Consider the following 5,865-nt stretch of genomic DNA (forward strand, 5'->3'; position numbering starts at 1 on the left):
GTGCCTTGCTGCCCCTTCTGTCACTTGGTAAGGACACCGCAATATCGAACCCAAAACTAAGCACTTCTCCCATGGCAAGAACTACCAATCTAGTTGGCCAAACCAAACGGATAATTCAAAGAGACTTGCAAAGATAACCAATCATACATAAAAGAATTCAGAGAAGATTCAAATATTATTCATAGATAGAGTTGATCATAAACCCACAATTCATCGGTCTCAACAAACACACCGGAAAAAGAAGATTACATCGAATAGATCTCCACAAGAGAGGGGGAGAACTTTGTATTGAGATTCAAAGAGAGAGAAGAAGCCATCTAGCTACTAACTATGGACCCGAAGGTCTGAGGTAAACTACTCACACTTCATCGGAGAGGCTATGATGATGTAGAAGCCCTCCGTGATGACGGCCCTCTTCCGGCAGAGCTCCGAAACAGGCCCCAAGATGGGATCTCGTGGATACAGAAAGTTGCGGCGCTGGAATTAGGTTTTTGGCTCCTGTTCTGATCGTTTGGGGCTACGTGTGTATATATAGGAGGAAGAAGTACACCGAAGGAGCAATGAGGGGCCCACGAGGCAGGGGGGTGCACCCCACCCTCGTGACCGCCTCTTTTGTTCCTTGGAGCAGGGTACAAGTCTCCTGGATCACGTTCGGTGAGAAAATCACGTTCCCGAAGATATTATTCCGTTTGGACTCCGTTTGATATTCTGTTTATCCGAAACACTGAAATAAGCAAAAAAAATAGCAATTCTGGGCTGGGCCTCAGGTTAATAGGTTAGTCCCAAAAATAATATAAAAGTGGAAAATAAAGCCCAATATAGTCCAAAACAGTAGATAATATAGCATGGAGCAATCAAAAATTATAGATACGTTGGAGACGTATCAGCCATCAGTGTCAATGTCGGCATCAGTACCATCATTGAGGCCGACCTGCAGACCTTGATTGTGATTAGCAGAAAAAAGTCGAGGTACTCTTGTTCACCCTCATAATCCATCTCGTCTGCATCTTCGTCAGAAGGCCCGGTTTGTTCGTTGTTCGACATCTTTCCTATGATTAAGTCTCCTCGTTTAATTCTAAAACTATGAAAAAAATGAGAAATGACATAAAAAGATCTATGTTTGCCGGAATGCCGTTTCCCAGCAACTCCCGGCGCTCGATATGCCTACTATCTAGCACAAGTCATGCCAAAATTCACCGAAATTTTTGGCATGACCTTTGCTAAAAAATGGGCATATCGAGCGTCTGAAATTCACCAGAACGAAAATGAATCAACCTGTAGCTATAGCGGTTTTATAAGGAAACCCCTACTGCTATCTTGACTAGCTGTAGCTCTTTTTCAGAAAAGCACTACTGCTATTACCAATACCTATAGCGTTTTTCCTGTTTGTTTTCTTCTATTTTCTTTTTCCTTTATTGTCTCTCACTTTTTTTTCTGAGAGCAGTGAACGAAGTGAAGGTGATATATATTGCATCATTTGAGGTTAAGTATGTATACAGAATAGGAACTTATATATTACATCATTGGACCCATGCATAATGGCTAAGTGTGTATACAAAATAGGAACATATATATTACATCATTTGACCAATAACATTAGGTTCCTCAGCGTTGACGTTTTCGTTTTTGAGTGAGCTTATTTCCCTTCTTGTTCGTTGTAATAGAGCCCCTCATTGTGACTTTTCCGTTTCCATGGAGTATGATTTTTCTTAGGTAATGTAGTATTGATTCTTCTCTGGACGTATACTTCATCGTCATCGTCATCTTCCCTCACTGGGTTGCCGTACTGATCATAGTCTTCCTCATTGGCGACTCCATCCATTCCAATTATGTTCCTTTTGCCTCTCCTCGTGACAACATGGCTGGTATTGCGCTGTCGGTTATGAAGAAGCATTGTGTCACATTCTTAGCGTGTACCCATGGCTCGTTTTTTGCTAGCATTCACGGTAACGCTCTTGGCATCGGGTATAGTCATGATAGTGAAATACCGGTTTTCTCTTTCGACATTCTTAGCCCATCTGACACGGAACATCATCGTGTTGTGCAGTCCAGAGTAGTCAAGCTCCCAGATCTCCTCGACCCTTCCGTAAAATCTCTCAGTTGCACCGTTGTCGCTGCCGGTCATGCATTCCATCGTCACCCCTGAGTTCTGATCATCACTATCCATATCTTTGGCCTCCGTGTAGAATGTGTATCCGTTGATATCGTATGCCTGATAGGTGACGAGGTTGGGTGAGGGGCCATGTGCTAAGGCGTATATGAGCAATCTGTCCTTAGAGCCCTCCTCCAGGGGATTTGCAATAATATGCTCTTTGAGCCAATGCACGAAAGTGGAGTTGTGCTCTCTAGTAACTACGACATCCGTCCTGCATAGCCCCCGGTCACGATACTTCTTTGCGATAATTTCTTTGTGCAGTGCCACGAAAGGATCTACCTCGTCTAGGTGTTGTAGCACTACCAAGTTTGCTCCGTCAAAGTCGTTGCGTTGATCTGAGTATGCCACGTGCAGTTCCCTGCAACCGTTGGAGTGACCTTCTCCTTTGAGCCTCCCATCGTGCTTGTTAATGGGCAAACCAAAACCAACACCAGGCGGCTAGTCTGCACCATATAGAAAATTCTCGCCGAAAGAGATGCACTCATAGCCCTGGACGATGCTTCCATCCGGACGGGACATGTTACGAATGAATCCTTTGATGATCTCATTCATCCTCTCAAATGGCATCATGTTGTGCAAGAATTACGTCCCTAGATCTATTATGTCGTCCACAATATGGACACACAGATGCACCATGACATCAAAGAACGTGGGGGGGGGGAGTACATCTCAAGCTCATTCAGTATCACAACGATCTCTTCATGTAGCCTTCGGAGCTGCTTCACATTGATCGACTTTCGTGAGATGATGTCAAAAAAGTTGCAGAGAACAATAAGCGTGTCACGGACGTGCTTGTCCATTATCCCTCTAAGGCAACAGATAGTATCTACGTCATCATCACATGACAGTCATGGGACTTCATCCTGCTGAACCTTTTCTTGTCTGTGTCTAGATATCTGCTTATCTTGCCACAGTAACCGAAACTAACTTTGACTCTGGTAAGGCACTTAAAGAATTGATCGATCTCAGCCTGACTTAAGGTGAAGCAAGAAGGGGGGAAATAATCCTCTTCCTTTACTTTCTTTCCCTTATTCTCCCGCGCCTCTGTCTTCGTCTCTATCTCGTCTGTCTTTTTACGGGGCGGCATGTGCAGATCTTCCCTGATATTCAAATCTTGCAAGTCTTTTCTTACCTTTGGCCCATCCTTGGTCTTATCCGGCATGTTCATCAGTGTCGCGGGCAAGCTCTCAAGGAAATTCTTACAGATATGCATTAGATCAAGGCAATGAGGTGTGTCGAGTTTGTGCTAGTAGTCCAAGTCCCAAAAAACATACCTCGTCTTCCATACCTTCAGCAGCGGCTCCGGCGCCTTTTTCATCGTCTTTCCCGGTGCGGGGCACTGTTTCCAGTATTTCAACAGCTCATCAATTTTGGCGCCGCTCCGCTTATGTGGAGGTCCTCGATGCTCAGCGTGACCATTGAATAGATCTCCACGGTTTCTCCACGGGTCGTCCAGATCGAGCCATCTTCAATGCCCCATGTACACGATTTTCTCAGACCCGTCATCTTTCCTTGACTTTAGCTGCTGAGACGTCGTATCATCCATGCACCGCGTGCATCCGTAATATCCATGGCACACCTCGCCTGCGAAATATCCGTAACTGAGATAGTCGTGCACCGTCGCGATCAGCGCGGCTCTCATGTAGAAATACTCGCCTTTGCTGGCATCCCATGTCTTGGCCGGTGTTTTCCATAACGTGTCTAACTCCTCTTGAAGTAGCCCCAGATACATATTAATATTATTTCCTAGTTTTTCAGCCCTTGAATCAGCATGCTGATGTGAATGTACTTCGACTTCATGCACAACCAGGGGGAGGTTGTACACCCATACAAACACGGGTCATGTGCTATGGTTGATGTTCTGGTTGTCAAACGGTTTCATGCCATCGGTACACGCGCCGAGCACGATGTTCTTGCATCACATTCGAAATACCGATAGAAGCCGTTCAACGCTCTCCACTGGCTTCCATCCTTGACGTGTCTCAGCTTCGGATAATCTCCATCATCGGGCTTCTTCCTCTCCGCGCGCCAGCGCATGAGCTTTGCTTCACTGGGATCTACGAATTACCGCTAGAGACGGGGAGTTATCGGTAAGAACCATACAACTTTCTGGGGACATTTCTTCCCGGACTTCCTGTATCGAGAAGCATTGCACACCGGACAGCTTGTCTTTTCTGCATGCTCCTTCCGATAAATTATGCAACTGTTGATGCATGCATGGTATCTAACGTGCGGCAGATCAAGAGGGCACACGATCTTCTTGGCCTCATCCACACTTGTAGGACATAGATTCCATCGGGAAGAACATCCTTTAGGCACTTGAGATGCTCATCGAGGCTAGTGTCGGTCCATTTGTTTTTAGCCTTCGTCTTCAGGAGTTGGAGCGTGAAACTCAAGCAGGTCACCTCAGGATTGCAACCATCATACAATGGAGTGTTCGAGTCTACCACGAGTTGCTGCAGCTTAGCCTCCTCTCTAGAAGCAGCTCTCTCAGTACTCGTCTCCTTGCGAAGCAGTGTTTGAACATAAGGGTCTCGCATGATTGAACTTAGTACCGACAAACTCTGCGGCGTGGAGTCCACGTTCTCTCCGCCGCCATGTCCGGCCCCTTCTCCTCCGCCATGTCCAGCCCCTTCTCCGCCACCATGTCCGGCCTCTTCCCCACCGCCATTATCGATCATCTCTTCGTCTTTCCCCGTGTTGTCATTGCCTGCCCCGTCGGCGTCCTCAACATCATCATCCTTATCTTCAATTATCCACCGAGTATAGCCATCCATGGAACCAGTCATGAGTAGGTGCGCTTCGACACGACCTTCGTCATAGGGGTCGAGCCAAACTATTCCTTTGCATCTTCCACACTAACATAAAACCTCTGTCAGGTTATTTTCTTTCATGTCCTGCACCGCCGACCGCAACCACCTGTCCACCATCGTTCCACTGACCATCATGAACGCCTGCATGGTAATAATAAAAAAGTAATTATAAAAATGCGTGCATGCATCAAAGTCATACAAAAAATCAGCATGACCTTCCCTAAAAATAGGACATATAGATCTAGAGTTGGCCCGGAATTCGCCGAAATAGAAATAAATTGACATTTCGGCAAAATATAGGCAACTCACAAGCACAATTCGGCGTCAACTCATGCCACACACACAATTTCCATCGTATCGCTCAATTATCATATCGCACACACATACACATATTTCCATTCTTGCAAAAGCATGAATTTTTAATCACACACCTATCTCGAGATCGAGCACATGGTGGAGAGATGATGATGTAGTAGGAAGATCAAAAGTGGACAAAGCTCTTCTTGGCAAAGCTAGATCTAGTCATGGGGCACATAGGTCACTTCACTAAATGATACATCTACCTAGCTAGCTAATTTGAGAGGAGACAACTTCATGTAGTGGAGGGGGGAGGAAAAAAAGAAAGGAGATGCATTAATGGAGGTGGTGTAGTTAGCTAGGAGTAATAAAGAGAGAGAAAGGTAGGTAGAAGAGGGAGAGTAATGGGGGGAGAAGTATTGAGGAAGAGAGGAGGTGGGAGGTAGGGGAAAGTGAGGAAGAGAGGAGATGGGGGGGAAGGGGGAGGGGGTGGGAAAAGGTGGCATTATGCTGCGTCTTAGCAATAGCGCGGGTGGCTAAGCGCGCTACTGCTAAGAGAATAGCAGCAACGCGCTTCCTGTGCACACGCTATTGCTAAGC

The sequence above is a fragment of the Triticum urartu genome, chromosome 2A (genome assembly GCF_056163025.1).
Source record: "Triticum urartu cultivar PI428250 chromosome 2A, HENAU_Tu73, whole genome shotgun sequence".
In the NCBI taxonomy this organism is placed as follows: domain Eukaryota; kingdom Viridiplantae; phylum Streptophyta; class Magnoliopsida; order Poales; family Poaceae; genus Triticum; species Triticum urartu.